Below are 16,053 nucleotides of genomic sequence, written 5' to 3' on the forward strand. Positions count from 1 at the left end.
ACATGTTCTCACAAAAGAAGTGTTCACTACTTTTCAAAATTATTTGGAGCAAAAGAAAACCTTGTCCTTTTTTCTAAGTTGTGATTCTTATAAACTATAACATTTGAAAAGCCCTTGTACTTAATGTAATGTGCAGAACTGCCTGTGAACTCAGTGTTCCTCTGGGCTGTCCATAACAGTACTCACGTAACACATAAAAAGACGTGCATTTTTGGTTTAGATTCTTTATAACTGAGGGAACAGTTTTCTGTCAATTGCATCATTTTTTTTTACCTGTGCTTGTTTCATGCATCTTGTTTAATAATGTTACTCCTTTGCATACAGCATCATACTAAAAAAACCCAAAAACTCCTATAATTTCATCCAAGTTATGCAGACTTACAGACACCAAATCTTTAATGCTAGAGAAGGCTTCTGAGAGAAATGGCAGAAGGAGTGTGTACCTACCTATCAAAGAGAACTTCACTTGAACTCCAACTAGAGAATGACCTAATCATCATTTAACAAGCTCTGTACAATATTTGCAAAATAAAGTATAGTTTGAACAAAAGAAATAAAGAAAGGCAAGACATTCTCCATGGATTTTACTTTTGCATACTTTTAAGCTTTGGTAAGTGGAAGACATGTTACAAGGCTCCCCGGACTGCACCTTGAAGGGCTGCGCACAAGGATCACCAGCTGTGGAGAAGCTGCAGGAGGAATTGTGGTGGAAAGGGGCTTTTTATTTTCCCCCTCTGATGCAGCTTCTTAATTAAGAGAGATGAGTCCTGGAGGCGAGCCTGTTCGGCAGCTGCAGAGCAGAGGTGAGTATCTGCAGGAAAAAACACACTGACCTAGAAACTAAAAGAAAAAATAAAAGGGTCTATGAGTTGAGGGATTTATTTTACTGTGACTTTTAATCAAAGTGATTTACCCAGGAGCAGGGAACAAACTAATGTTTACATAGCAGACTTGGCATAAGGTAGAGAAATAAATTCACACACACAAAAATATTCCCAGGTTATAACTGTTCACACTGCCATTTTCCTCTGTAATGTACTCTGGGAGTTCAATTGTAAAACTAAAATAAATACTATCAAAGCCCTATGCTTCAAACAAATAATAAGGGATATATTCAATTAAAGCCTGTACAAAAAACAAAGGACCAAACAGATTCTACCCACATGGATAGAAGTTCAGAGTAGACCCAGAATTACCTGTAATATAAGTTAGATTCAATGAGATTTATATAATATATGTTAGCATAGAAAATTGTCTAGCTCTACAGATTGGTTATATTAATACATTAAGTAAATCAGCTTTTTAAATATCATATCTGTATTAAATGCATAAAGAAAATACTTAATGATCTGGTACAGAAGGATCACTTATGGGTCCTATTAAAAGCACAGATATATTACACTCCCATTGGCAATCTAATTAAAATGTCAGAGTTTTAAAAATTTATACATCCAGTAAATTTTTTTACTTTATAAATTTAAAATATTTTTAAGTATTAAAATAATTTTTAAACTACTCCAGGTAATTCTGACACACAGCCTGGTAGTGCAAACTGAATTCTCTTTTTCCTTTATAAATTCATGATAACTCTTACAACTGAAAAGGAAAACCCTTGTGAAGGAGTTAAACTGAATGTGGTAATTGCACTGATTCACTGTAATGCTGATCCCATACCTTCAATTCCACAGATGGACCACAGTAGTTTAGATCACCTGTTGTCTTGGTGGAAAGCAAGTATTATATTATGTGCCATATAATTACTACTATTCTACTCTCTTCCACCTCTTTTCCTATATAATCATCCTTGCTTTTCATCCACCTTCTCCCCACCCCCTCTTTTTCTCTACCTTTCTACTCTGTGTCCTTTAGTAAGTAGAAATTTTCTTCACAATTTCCCAAAGAAATATGAAATTAGAAATTTAGTATTAGAAGTTTGAATGTCAAATAATGCTAGGTGATTCTTTATGAGAAACAAACAAACAAAAACTAAACAAAAATTACTAGAGCTGCTGTTTATAGACCTGATGAAAACTTGAAGAAGGCAATTATTTCATAACAAGCCAGTAACACCACTCCCAGTTTCCTAAATTTTTGGCCATCTATTATAAATTCTATCATAAAATATATGCCCCATTTTTATCCTTAAAAAGTGTTACTTTTTAATCAGTATAACCATTATAAAAACACGGTAGCATGTTTATTTTTATCCTGTGTAATATATCACTATGATAATTCTGCACAGATCCTCTAGTTTCTGTGAAAATAAAAAAATAGATTTTTTGAGGGATTTTCTGTAATTCTTTGTGCAGGATGATAATATAGGGACAGAAGAAATGAAAAATAATCTTTAAGACACTGATTAATATTTTAAAAGATTAAGTAACAGGTGTTAAAATTGTTTCTAGTTGAAAACAACAGATATGGAATCTAGAAGTCAAGTTCAGATACAAAGAACAGATTGGTGGTTATCAGAGGTGGGGGTTGAGAGGTGGCAAAATGGGTGAAGGTGGCCCAAAGGTGCAAGCTTCCAGTAATCAGATACGTAAGTTCTGGGGTAGTAATATACAGCATGGTGAGTACTGGTAACAACATACTATAGTATATTTGGTGCTGAGGGAGGAGCTCTTAAAAATTCTTATTACAAGAAAAAAAATGTAACTAGGTGAGGTGATAGACATCAGGTAAACTTAGTAAGATAATCATTTTGAAATACATACATATGTCGAATCATTATGTTGTGCACCTAAAACTAATACCATGTTATATGTTAATTCTATCTCAATAAAAATACATAAATAAAATTAATTTTTAAAAAGTAACTGATAGGACTTCTGTTTAGGTGATTATATCCAACATAGGGATAAAATATAAGCATTAAAAAATAACTGTTCCCAAGACCATGTATAAAATAAAAGGTCTAAGTTGGATCAAAGACTTTTTTATAACTTAACAAAGTCCAACTTTTCATTATATCTAAAATGTATGATTTTTAAATATATGCCATCCAGGGATTCTTTATGAAATATTTTTCTCTAGAGTAAGTTCATATTTCTAGCTGTGAAGTTGTAAAAAATTATTCAAATAACTTTATGAATGGAAAAATTGGAAATTTGCAAACACCCTGTGGTGATGGCCAGAGGGAAGGGGGGTGGGGATAGAGTAGAAATAAACAAAAGGGAGAAACAGAGACATCTTTTATAGTGTCAACAATAAAAATAAAATTAAAATTAAAATTAAAAAATAAAATTTGAAAACAAAACATAAATAGAATACAAACCTGATTAAGGAATTTTAAATTTTGGTGAACATTGTGACAAAAGTACCTAGAAAATATTTTTCTTTTATTTTTTTTAAAGAAAAGATTTTTTTTTCCTGTACATAATGATATTTAGGTATGAAAAAATTTTTCTCATAAGATGTTATTTGATAATTTTTATGTTATTTTTTTCTGCTTGTCCTGATTGGTAAGTTGATGATTAATATATAGGTCCTAATTAGTTTCCTGTCTACTGAACAATAGCGAATAGGTTCAAAGTTCAATGATATCTTAACTTCAAATGTAAAAATATATTACAATTTCCTTTGAAAGGTTTCTTATGCTATATATATTTACATAGGCTGTTAAAACATGTATAAATATAAAATTATATGATGCAACAACCACACTTATGAAAAACTAAATGAAACAACAGTGGGCAACTTCAATATTAAATTTAAATGTTAAATAATCAATATTTATTGCGAACATTTCAAATTTTAATGAAGTTATTAAATTCTAAACATATTAAAGGCATAGTGTGTGAGTGTAGATGTTTTCCTAATTACATGATTGCTAAAATTTCTCAGATTGCAGTGTCACATATGTTCACCACAGTTCTACATTTCATATTAGCTCAACTTTTAGCTGCATTGCAGTTTGAGAAATACAGCTACCTTGTAACTAATGGAATTTAAACAATGAAATGAAATCCCTGACTCTAATGCTGCTTGGCTTGACATCTTTCTCTCTGAGATGATGGCTAAGTGCACCAGCTCACTAGGTGCTATTTTTACTTCTCTGATTCCATGGTAACAAATTATCTTCATCTTAACCAGGGCTTCTTACACAAAGTTCCCCAAAGTAAAGTTGATCTATAGGTAATAAAATGGAACTAAATACAATGATTTATTTTGGGAAGTGAATTAAAGGTAAACAACATGCACTTTGCCCAGAACCCAGGTAGAAAAAAATACAACTAAGAGATATGATCTAATAATAAATTAGTTAGGCTCATCTGAATAAACCTAAATCAAAAATTTCAACCTTTTATTTTATATGAATAACTATTGTCTATAGTGAGTAAACATATTTATGTTTGCTAAATATATCTGAGTAACATAGGAAAATTATTTTTATAAGGGCTATATATAAAAATAGATGTAAATCTAACATGATTTTGTACATGCCAAAATTTCTTCATAAAGTATAAGAAAATGTTTCATATGTGGACATAACATGGAAATTCTTCAAGCTGAGTTCAAAATTAATTCAAAATTGTATAATAGTAGCCAGGCTCTGTCTGAGAATTTGATTTTATGTAAAGACAAAGTAATAGCAAATTGTCTTTTATTTATATATCATTTAATATTGCTTTATGATTTTTTGTAATTTTAGAGAATTGAAGTAGAATTTATTTGTTTTTCATGTCAGAAATATCAGAAAAAGTTTAATCTATATTATGTTATTTTAATGTTTGTATATTACTTATTATACATCTATACATAATTTAGTAAACCATTACTCAGTATTTTTCACTTACCAGCAAGATTGTGGTAGCTATCTTTTTGAATGCAGCTTATAATTATTAGTTTTCTATTACTACTTTGGTATTCCAAAATGTGGGGTATCAGGGTTAACTTATTTGACTATTTAACTTGTTTTTCCAAATGATATTGAAACCTTCATTTTCACTTTCATAGAGTTTAAGATGGCTCATAAGTTACCTGAACAAACAAGTTCATAGCAAGGTTTTTGTTCAATGTGCTGAAGTACAACTGCTTTGTGTAGCTGGATGCTGACCATGTAATAAAACATGAAATAAGTTAGACTTCCAGCTAAGATGGAGGCATAGGTAGACACACTATGCTCCTTTGCACAGCCAAGATAGAGACAACAATAATTTAGAAACAGAATAACAACCAGAACTGACAGAAAATTGATCTGAATGGAAGTTGGGCAACCAAGAAGTTAAAATAGATATGTTCATCCAGACAGGTAGTGGGGGCAGAGTCCAGCAGCTGGGCGAGGGTCACGGTGCAGAGAGCAGAGAGCATTGGGACCGGGCACATAAGGCATCTGGGGCATGCAAGACCAAAGCGGATGGACCCTGAGCGTGTAAGCAGCAGCTGGCAGACCCCGGCCAAGGGGTGGCAACTGGCAGACCCAGCGAGGTGGTGATTGTGAAGCAAGGCACGGTGTACAACCCAGGATCACAGCACTGGGAAATAGAGCCTTGGGGCACTGATTGAAAACACGGGGGGTGGGGGGTGCTGAGGCACTGGGAGAGACTCCCAGCCTCATAGGAGAGGTCCTTGGAAAGTCCCACAGCATGCACAAGCCCCAGCACCAGCGGAGCCCAGTTTGCTCGGGGGGAAGCAGCAGACGTGACTGAGGTCCCATGGAGAGTGGAGCAAGCGCCATTGTTCCCTCTCAGACCCTGCCCCCACATACAACATCACAATCCAGTGACTGGGGTGCCCCACCCTGGTGAACACCTAAGGCTCCGCCCCTCATACATAACAGGGATGACCAGACCAAAGGCGGGGAGGGGGGGCGGGGAAGATGGCTCAAACAGAATTGAAAGTCCCACAATCAGTTTTTTTAAGTGACTGAGAGATAGCCAGCCTATCAGATGCACAGTTCAAAGCACTGGTGATCAGGATGCTCACAGAATTGGTTGATTTTTGCCACAACAATCAGATGAAAAAATTAGATGAAAAAATGAAGGCTGCAATAAGTGAAACGAAGAAAAATGCACAGGGAACCAATAGTGATGGAATGAAAGCTGGGTCTCACATCAATGGAGTGGACCAGAAGGAAGAAAAAAACATACAACTAGAAAAGAATGAAGAAATAAGAATTCAAAAAGATGAGAAGATGCTTAGGAACCTCCAGGACATCTTTAAATGATCCAACATCTGAATTATAGGGGTACCAGAGGAGAAGAGGAAGAGCAACCAGTGGAAAACTTATTTGAACAAATAATAAAGGAGAACTTCCCCAATCTAGCAAAGGAAATAGACTTTCAGGAAGTCCAGGTGTGACAGGTCATAGCTGCGCAGTAGCTATTCTTAGGTAGGAGCTGACCAGCAGCCGTTCCCAGACAACAGCCATTCCCAGATAAGCCGTTATCTCAAGGTCGTACACTAACCCCCGTTTTAGCAGCTGCACTCCTTCCCCTCCTCCTTCTGCCTGTGTAACAAGCATATAAGGGAAACTCCAGATTTGAGCTCATTGCCCAGAATTTGGATTTTTTATCTCCTCTGGGTCCACATGCGTGAATAAATCCCACTTCACAAACTCTGAGACCATCTGAGTTGTCTTTTCTGTAACACAGGGAGCTCAGAGAGTCCCAAAGAAGTTGGATCCAAGAAGAAACACACCAAGGCACATCATAATTACATTAGCCAAGGTAAAAATGAAGGAGAGAATCCTAGAAGCAGCAAGAGATAAGGAGACAGCAACCTACAAAGGAGTTCCCATCAGACTGTCAGTTGATTTCTCAAAAGAGACCTTACAGGCAAGAAGGGGCTGAAAAGAAGTATTCCAAGTCATGAAAGGCAAGGACCTCCATCCCAGATTGCTCTATCCAGCAAAGCTCTCATTTAGAATGGAAGGGCAGATAAAGTGTTTTTCAGATAAGGTCAAGTTAAAGGAGTTCATCATCACCAAACCCTTATTTTATGAAATGTTCAAGGGACTTATCTAAGAAAAAGAAGATAAAAAAAAACATGTATAATAAAATGACAGCAAAGTCACAATTATTAACAACCACACCTAAAACAAATACAAAAAGAAACTAAGCAAAGAACTAGAACAGGAACAGAACCACAGAAATGGAGATCACATGGAGGGTTAGCAACAGGGGAGTGGGAGGAGGAGAGAGGGGGAAAAGGTACAGAGAATAAGTAGCATAGATTGTAGGTAGAAAATAGACAGAGGGAGGGCAAGAATAGTATGGGAAATGTAAAAGCTAAAGAACTTATGACACATGGACATGAACTAATGGGGGGGATGTGGGTGGGAGATGGTGTGCAGGGTGGAGGGGAATGAAGGGGGAAATGGGACAAGTGTAATAGCATAATCAATAAAATATATTAAAAAAAATGAAATAAGTTAGATGAATCAGGCCATCCACAGGGTTTCTCCTTCAGTGTTAGGTTACATACATGAATAACTGGTCACAGTTCTGAATAGTGAGTGGCCTTCAGCTGGTATAAAGGTAAACTGGGTAAACAACTTTATTAATTTTTAAAAATAATTTTTGTTTTCCAATGTCAATTGATATACAATATTATATTAGTTTCAGGTGTACAGCATAGTGATTAGACATTTCTGTAACTTACGAAGTGAACACCTGATAAATCGAGTATCCATTTGACACTATAAAAATTATTGCAATATTATCGACTATATTCCCAATGCTCTGCTTTACATCCCAATGACTATTTTGTAACTACTGATTTGTGTTTCTTAATTCCTTCACCTTTTTCATCTACCTCCCAATCCCCCTTTCATTTTGCAACCATTAAAATGTCCTCTGTATATATGAGATTTTTTCTGTTTTGTTTATTTTTTAGAATCCACATGTAAGTGAAATCACAAGGCCTTTGTCTTTCTCTGACCTATTTCTCTTATCACAATACACTATGTTTATTCATGTTATTGCAGATGGCAAGGTTTTAATTTTATTTATTTATTTATTTTTAGAGACTAGAAGGGAGGGAGAAAGAGAGAAAGAGAAACATCAATGTGTGGTTGCCTCTCATGTGGCTCCGACTGGGGACCTGGCCCACAACCCAGGCATGTGTCCTGACTGGGAATTGAACCTATGATGCTTTGGTTCGCAGGCCGCGCTCAATCCACTGAGCTACGCCAGCCAGGGCAGATTTTTATTGTTTTTTATGGCTGAGTTATATTCCATTGTATAGATATCCCACATCGTTTTCCTTTTATCTACTGATGGACATTTAGGTGGCTTCCATATCTTGGCTATTGTAAATAATGCTGCAACAAACATATATATGCATATATATTTTTTAACTATTGTTCTGGGTTTCTTTGAGTAAATATCCAGGAGTAGAATCACTGGGACCTTCTTTTTCTCTTGTGATAGCCTTTGTTTTAAAGTCTGTTTGGTCTGATGTAAGTATTGCTACCCCAAATGTTGTTTGTTTGTTTGTTTGTTTCCATTTAAATGAAATACCTTTTCCAATCCCTTCATTTTCAGTCCGAGTGTCTTCTATCTGAAGTATGTTTCTTGTATATAGCTTATGTAAGGGTTTTGTTTTCTTACGCATTCAGCCACCCTTTGTCTTTTGATTAGAGCATTTAATCCATTTACATTTAAAGTAACTGTTGATAACTATGTATTATATGAATATTATTATTGCCATTATAATATTTATGATTTATCTTATTTTTGTTACTCTTCTTAAATAAGTCCTTTTAACATTTCTTGTAATACTGATGTGGTGGTGATGAACTATTAGTTTTTTTTCCTAGTCTGGGAGGCTCTTTTATTCTAAATAATAGCTTTTCTGGGTACAGTAATCTTGGTTGTAGGTCCTTATTTTCATCCCTTTGAATATTTCATGCCAATACTTTCTGGCCTGTTGAGAAATCAACTGACAGTATTATGGAAGCTCTCTTGTAGATAACTAACTGCTTTTTTCTTGCTGCTTTTAAGATTCTCTCTTTGTCTTTGATCTTAAGCATTTTAAGTATGATGTATCTTGGTGTGAGTTTCTTTGGGTTCATTTTGTTTGGGTCTCTCTGTGTTTCCTGGGCTTGTATGTCTTTTTCCTTCACTAGGTTCAGGAAGTTTTTTATTACTATTTTTTTAAAAGGTTTTCAATTCTCTTCTCTTTCTGGTACTCCTTTCATGCAAATGTTGATATGCATGATGTTGTCCCAGTTGCCCCTTAGACTACCTAACTTTTTGGATTCTTTTTTTCTTTTTGTTCTTCTCATTGGGTGTTTTCTGCTACCTTATCTTCCAAATTGAGGACTGTCTCTTCTTCATATGTTCCACTCTTGATTCCCAATAATGTATTCTTTGTTTCAGTTATTGTATTCTTCATTTCTTCTCAATTCTTTTTGATGTTTCCTACTTCTTCACTGAAGTTCTTGCTGATATCATTGCATGTCTTTATAACCAGTGTTTTGAGCTCTGTGTATGGTAGACTGCTTGTCCACACTCTTGTTTAGTTCTTCTGGAGTTTTGTTCTGTTCTTTCATTTGCAGCATGTTTCTTTTTCTCCTCATTTTGGTGCCTCCTTGTATTTATTTCTATGTATTAGGTAGAGAGCTACATCTCCCCGTGACCTTATGTAGTAGGTGTCCTGTGGGGCCCAGTGGTGCAATCTCCCTGGTCACCTTAGTTGAGTCCTCCAGGTATATCCCTTGTGTGGGTTTTGTGTGCTCTTCTATTGAAATTGAGCCTTGATTGCAGTTGGCACATCAGTAGGAGGGATTGAATCTCAGGTTTATTGTGAAAACTGGCCTTCACTACAATGGAGGAGCTGTTGTGCAAAAGTCAGTCCTGTGGAGTAGGGTTCGCTTTTGCAGGGATTTGGTGCCTGTTGAGTCTGCCCCTTGAGTGTGTTGTTTGTGGGGGTGGACGGGTGGTTCTTTGATGCCGGCCCTGGATGTGTTGCTTCTGGGACCTCTTGAGGGGTACAAACCAAGGTCAGCTGCTGCCTGTGGACTACTTGGGGCCACTTGGTATGAGTTACAAAGTAGATAGTTGCCACTTGGGCTGGGCTTAGAGATGCCTAAATTTTGAACTGAGGCTAGCTGCCACTGGTACCTGGCTTGGGGCTTCTTATCAAGGGGTACAGCGCATGCTGAGGCAAGATACTGCTTGTTTGAGGTTTGTGATCCTTTGAGAGATTTTTAGGAAAGTCTGAAGCATGCACCAGGACAGGTTTTTTTTTGTGGAAATTCCACTGGAAGTGGTTTGGGTAGGCCTGCAAGGGTAGGGTGGTGCAGGGTCAATAGTATGAGCCAGGTTGATGGAGACTTAGATATGGTACCTGCCTGTGCCTGCAGGGGAAGGGCTAATCAGAGGAAAAATGGCTTCTGCCAACACTTATGTCTGGGAGAAAGCTCTTGCTCCAGCTTTCACCCTGAAGCCAGACAATTCAGTGCCTCACTGTATGTCCCTGGTGTCTTTCAAGTCGCTGCCCCAGTGCTGGAGTTAAGAACAAGTAGTCTGTTCACAAGCAAGTCAATGTTGTGTGGACTCTTTAAGAGGAATGCTTGGAACTCTAGAGATTCTCTGTCTCACTCAGCCACATGCTGGTTTTCACATCCAGAAATCATGGGGACTGCTCTTGCCAGCACTGGAACCCTGGGCTGGGAAGTCTGGTGTGGGACTGGGACTCTTGAGACATAGGAGTCCCCACTCCCCCAGCCAAGATATTTCTCCCAATCTATTTTTAGCCACCACAGGTGGGTATGAGGTCAGCCCATTCTGAGTCTCCATACCTCCTATCAGTCTTGATATGTCTTCTGTATATCTGTAGTAATGAGACTTCTGTTCAGCTAGACTTCAGGCATTTCTTTATGATGGTTATTCTGTAGTTTAGTGGTAATTTTGATGTGTCATGGAAGGAGTCGAGTACAGTGTTTACCTACTCTGACATTTTGACCAAAAGCCCTGGGTAAAACAATTTTAGAAAAATTAAGTCATCACTATAATAAAGCTAGAACTTTTATGACTATTTCTAATTTTACTCATGGCTAACCAGAAATTTGTTTGAGGGACCATGGTTTTTCATTTTCTCCAGTAAGCATTATTAGCATGGGGAAATGACATAAACAATGGTATTCTGAGACAATAGCATGCATGACGTGAACTGGAGTTTGGTTTCTTACAAGTAATTGCCAGTTTTAGCCTCTTAGGGGAAAAATTATATTTAAAACATCTAAGGAGCTATATATATAAAATACTTCTGCAGCGGAAAAACCTTGTTTTAAACAGGGGTATCCAACTTGTGGCCTATGGGCCTCATGAGGCCCAGGATGGCTATGAATGTGACCCAAAACAGAATCATAAATTTACTTAAAACATTATGAGGGTTTTTTGTTTTTGTTATTGTTTTTGTATTTAATGTGTGGTCCAAGACAACTCTTTTTTTCCAGTGTGGCCCAGAGAGTCAAATGTTTGGACACCTGTTTTAAGCTTTTTTGATTTTGAAATACTTTTGTATTTTCAAGTGGTGCATTGATAGTACAGGGAGGTCTCATATATCCTGCATATAGCATTGTGTAATGCTAGCACCTACATAACCATGGCCCATTTATTGAAACTAAGATACTAACATTGGTATAAAACTATTAAGGAAATTGTAGACTTATCTCAGAATTTACCGATTTTTCCAGTTGAGTCCTTTTTCTATTCTAGTATCCAGTACCTGATACCTCATTGCATTTAGTCATCATGATCTAGTCTTCTATGATTTGTGACCATTTTCCAGTTTTTTTTCTTGTGCTTCATGACTTTAACACTTTTTGAAGAGCAAACAGTGTCAGATACTTTTCATCTGTCTATCAACTTGGGTTTGTGTGATGTTTTCTCAGCATTAGTCTGGGGTTATATATCTTGGACATAAACACCACTAAGCTGACATGCCTTCTCAGTGCATCTTAGGAAATACATGCTATTGACATGCCTTATGTTGACCAGGATAATGTACAACCCTTGCTTAAGGGACCCTTCTTTTTAAAGATAATTTTGTTCTAATGGAAACATTTCACATTTTGATAGTGGTAGCATACAGTTCAATGATATGAAGAACATTTTGACTAAAATCACAAAAATGTCAGATGATAGTTCTCTACTGTCAGTGTACTGTTACACTATAAACAATGAAAAAATTCAGTGTTGTGTTTATTAAGGGCTGACATGTTTATATAACTACTTATGGTATGTTTTCCTGCCTTTTATGTTTATAAGGTTTAAATGTCTCCATAGTCCATTGAATAAAATATCTTCTGAGGGGAACAGAAGTTTGTTAATGGACCTGTCATTAACTGAATTCCTCTATCAACTGTTATTCACAGTGTGTGAACTCCTGATTCCCAGAGCCTGATGTGCATGCACATGGGCTGGTGATGATGCTCTGCTCTGCCCTACACTTCTTGTTCTACTTGTTGTCTTGAAAGTTTGACAAGGGTCTATCTTGTTTGTTCCTAAATGAGTTCATGTAACAGAATTTGTTATGGTGTTATATAACATAATTATATGTTATGTACACCTAAGATTTACAAGGAAGGCGATGATTGGAATAAAAGCAAGCCACCAAAGATAATTTCATATTCAATGTGGATGCAATAACTGCAAATGAGAAAGTACATTGCAAGCTTTTGAATAATTCTGTTATAAGAATGCTAAGGAAATGTATTCAAATTATAGATCTATCTTAAAAGAAAATGAGAACATAAGTGAAGTAAAAAATAATATGGAATGCAAATAGTTATCATTAAAATGGTATCATTTTGATACCTCTATAACAAAAGATTGGCAAGTAGAAATACATTTAAGTACAGTTATATGGCACTTTAAGATGGGGACATGTTCTGGAAAATGCTAGGTTACCTTTGTTGTCCGAACAACATACTGTGCTCATATAAACCTGGATGGTATTGCCTACTACACACTTAGGCTATATGGTATAACCTATTGCTACTAGGCTGTAAGCCTGGACAGCATGTTACTGTACCAAAGAAACCCCACAGGATGAAAAAGTATAAGAGAAAATAATGTAACCAAGAGACACAGTAAACAGGAGTTATATGAAGCTGCTGCTGGTATAACATGGCGTGCTGTGTACAACGTTAGAAAAAACTGCATTAGTAATCTAACATTCCATGAAATACATAGTCTAATTTATAAGATATTAAATGATATAAAAAACTCAAAATTAGGATTTTATAAAAATAATATAGCCAACAAGGGAGAAAATAAATGGATGATGAAGTTTACATTGTGGGGTCAAAATGGTCTTTCATAAGAATGATTATTATATTTGAAACTAAAGAGGCCTAAGATTTAGATAATAAAATAATGAAGGAAAGAGACTAAAAAATAACAGAAGGAAAGGCCCTGAGTGAGGAGAAAATTCGGGTCATTTGTGGACATGGAAGAGAGGCTTATGTACAGACTAGTGCTGAGATGCAGGTTGAAGAACTATTACAAAGGAACGCTGCCTGTGAAGAAGAAGAGAGGAGCACTACAGGGGAAGCACTGCCTGCTGTAGGGAATGCAAGAACAATATGGACAAAGCGCTGGACTAGGAGAAAAAGAAAAAACCACTAGGAATGGAGCAGAGTCTGTGGTGAAGATCAAGAAACACTATGAAAGATAATGAATGGAAGAGCAGTAAGGTGAAGCCCTGACCATGGTGGAAAATGAAACAGCAATACAGATAGAGCTGTGCCCATGGTGAAGAATGGTGAGATGCTGTGGAAAGAGCAGGACCTGTGGTGAGCTATGGGTGACCATTACAGATGGAGCTTGTGGTAATGAGCACAAGAGGGCTGCGGAAGAGGAGGTGGCTGTGGAAATAAATGAAAAGGCACTGTAGATGGATTGCTGCCTGTGATGAAGAATATAACAGTGATATGGATGGAGCAGGTCCTGGGGTGAAAATAGAGGAGTGCTAAGTTTGATGCTTTGCTTTTGATGAGCATGATGGGAAAAGCTTTGATTATGGTAAGAAATGGAGGAACACTATGGAAAGTAAATGAAGTCTCAAGAAAAAACAATACATTCCATTATTCAAAGCTTAAGATCTTTCATAAAAATATACTTAAGGAATAAAACAATGAACCAGAAATTTAAAGTAAATATTTTCAATTTTTTTCAAAAAGGGAGCATCAGGATTGAGCACCATCCTGCAAACCAAAGGGTCTTGGGTTGGATTCCCTGTAAGGGCACATGCCTGTGCTGTTCCCCCAGTAGGGGGCCCGCAAGAGGTAACCACACATTGATGTTTCTCTCCCTCCCTTTCTCCTTCCCTTCTCCTCTCTCTAAAAATAAATAAAATATTTTTAAAGAATTTAACATCAATATTAAAGTATTAGTAATTCACAGAATGTTAGAAAAATTCTCATATTGCTAATAAAACCACAAATAAAACAACAGGCATATGGGCAAAAAATTATACACTTTACCATGTAGTAAATATGCATGGCCAGGAAATGCATGAGAAAACGTTCAGTTTCATTAATAATTAGGAAATGAAACCTCAATGATATAGACAAAAATTACAAGTGACTTATAATGCTAAATTATGACAAGGATAAGGGTTCATCCTGAACTCCCTTGAACACTGCTATTGAAAATGTATTTTGTACATAAAGCCAAAGAGGGACAGGATTGAGGGTGGGAGGTGGGGATGGCTGGGATTGGGGCAGAAATAGAGACAACTGTACCTGAACAACAATAAAAAGTATTTTAAAAAGAAGAAAAGCAATAAATAAATATCTTTTAAAAAAGAAAGTGTATTTTGAAAACAGTTTGTCATTAGGTAATAGTATTTGGTTACTCTCACACTATATAATCCAGCTATTGCAATTGTATGCATATAACTAGGAGAAAATCTTATAATTGTGCATGAAAGGATGTTTATACTAATCCTCACCCCAGCATTTATTGTATTACAGAAGCCCAGTATTATATCAGCATTATATCAGTAAAGAAGAATTGTCGTACAGTCATAAAATGGAGTAAGATAAGGCAATAACAATTAGTGAACAACACATTCCACATTCATCGGTATAGGCAGATGCAATCGCCGTTGAGGATAGGGAGAAAGTCATAAAAGGAACCTAGCTGATAGAGTTTCCTGAATGGCATTGTCGACTATCTCTCTAGAAAAACAACCATAACTGATAAAAATTAAACAAGTGAAAATTGTCTGAAGTTTCCAGAAATAATCCTAATGGACCTACAGCAAATGTAGAACCATTTCTTCAAGAACATCTACTAAATTTGAGAAAGGATAACATGTTTGTGGCACTTGTCGCTATCACTCCCACCCCAACTGGTACCTCCCCAGCTTAGCTCTGGGAGCTCCACTCTGAATGGCTATGGCAAAAATACAGGGCTTTCTCTTTCCCATCTCTCAGCCAATGACGATGCTGTCTCCTCAGGAGAGGCAGACTGTCAGTATTTCCTATTCACCCCTCCCCCACCCCAAGATTAAGGGTTTTCCTTTACCCTTCTGGTCCACTGGTGTATGCTAGAAGTTCTACCCCAGGTGTAGGAGACTGGAGATACTGAAATTCCAACCACCCTTGCCCTCATGTCTTTGTATAGCAGAGTGTCCACATCAGAATAGGTCAGCTGAGAAGACTAGACTGCCATCTCTTCATACACCTGGCTCCTTAAAGAGGGCTGTCACTACAAGAGAAGCCAGTGACAATCCACTTCTGCAGTGCTGGAGCAGTGGTGGAGAAATTCAGCTCAGGGGGAGAGGCTGGCTATAAGAACAAAGAGCTCTGAAGCCCTCCCCCAAAGAACTGACTATTTATTATGCAATTATTAATAACAGGAAGCTGGTAGCTACATGAGAACAAGCTAAATTCTAGGCCAGTACTAGAAAGAATCAGAAAGATACAGGTAAGAGGAGCCCTCCTGTGGTCAGAACAAATTTTAAAGATTTGCCTCAAAACTATCCCTGAAAAGAGATTTTAATTTAATCAGATCAAAATGTGCACAATTTGTGCCCCAGGACGTTGTCAGAAACAATAGAGCAATTAGCCAGCCAGCAATTAGTGGAACC

General features: G+C 36.8%; 1 pseudogene; it reads left to right on the forward strand.

Annotated features, from left to right (window-relative positions):
• The first annotated feature begins 760 nt into the window (after positions 1–760).
• LOC123818692 overlaps positions 761–16,053 on the forward strand; it is a 28,925-nt pseudogene continuing 13,632 nt past the window's right edge.

Source organism: Phyllostomus hastatus, unplaced genomic scaffold (assembly GCF_019186645.2).
Source record: "Phyllostomus hastatus isolate PE091 unplaced genomic scaffold, TTU_PhHast_1.1 phas_contig_29, whole genome shotgun sequence".
Lineage (NCBI taxonomy): Eukaryota > Metazoa > Chordata > Mammalia > Chiroptera > Phyllostomidae > Phyllostomus > Phyllostomus hastatus.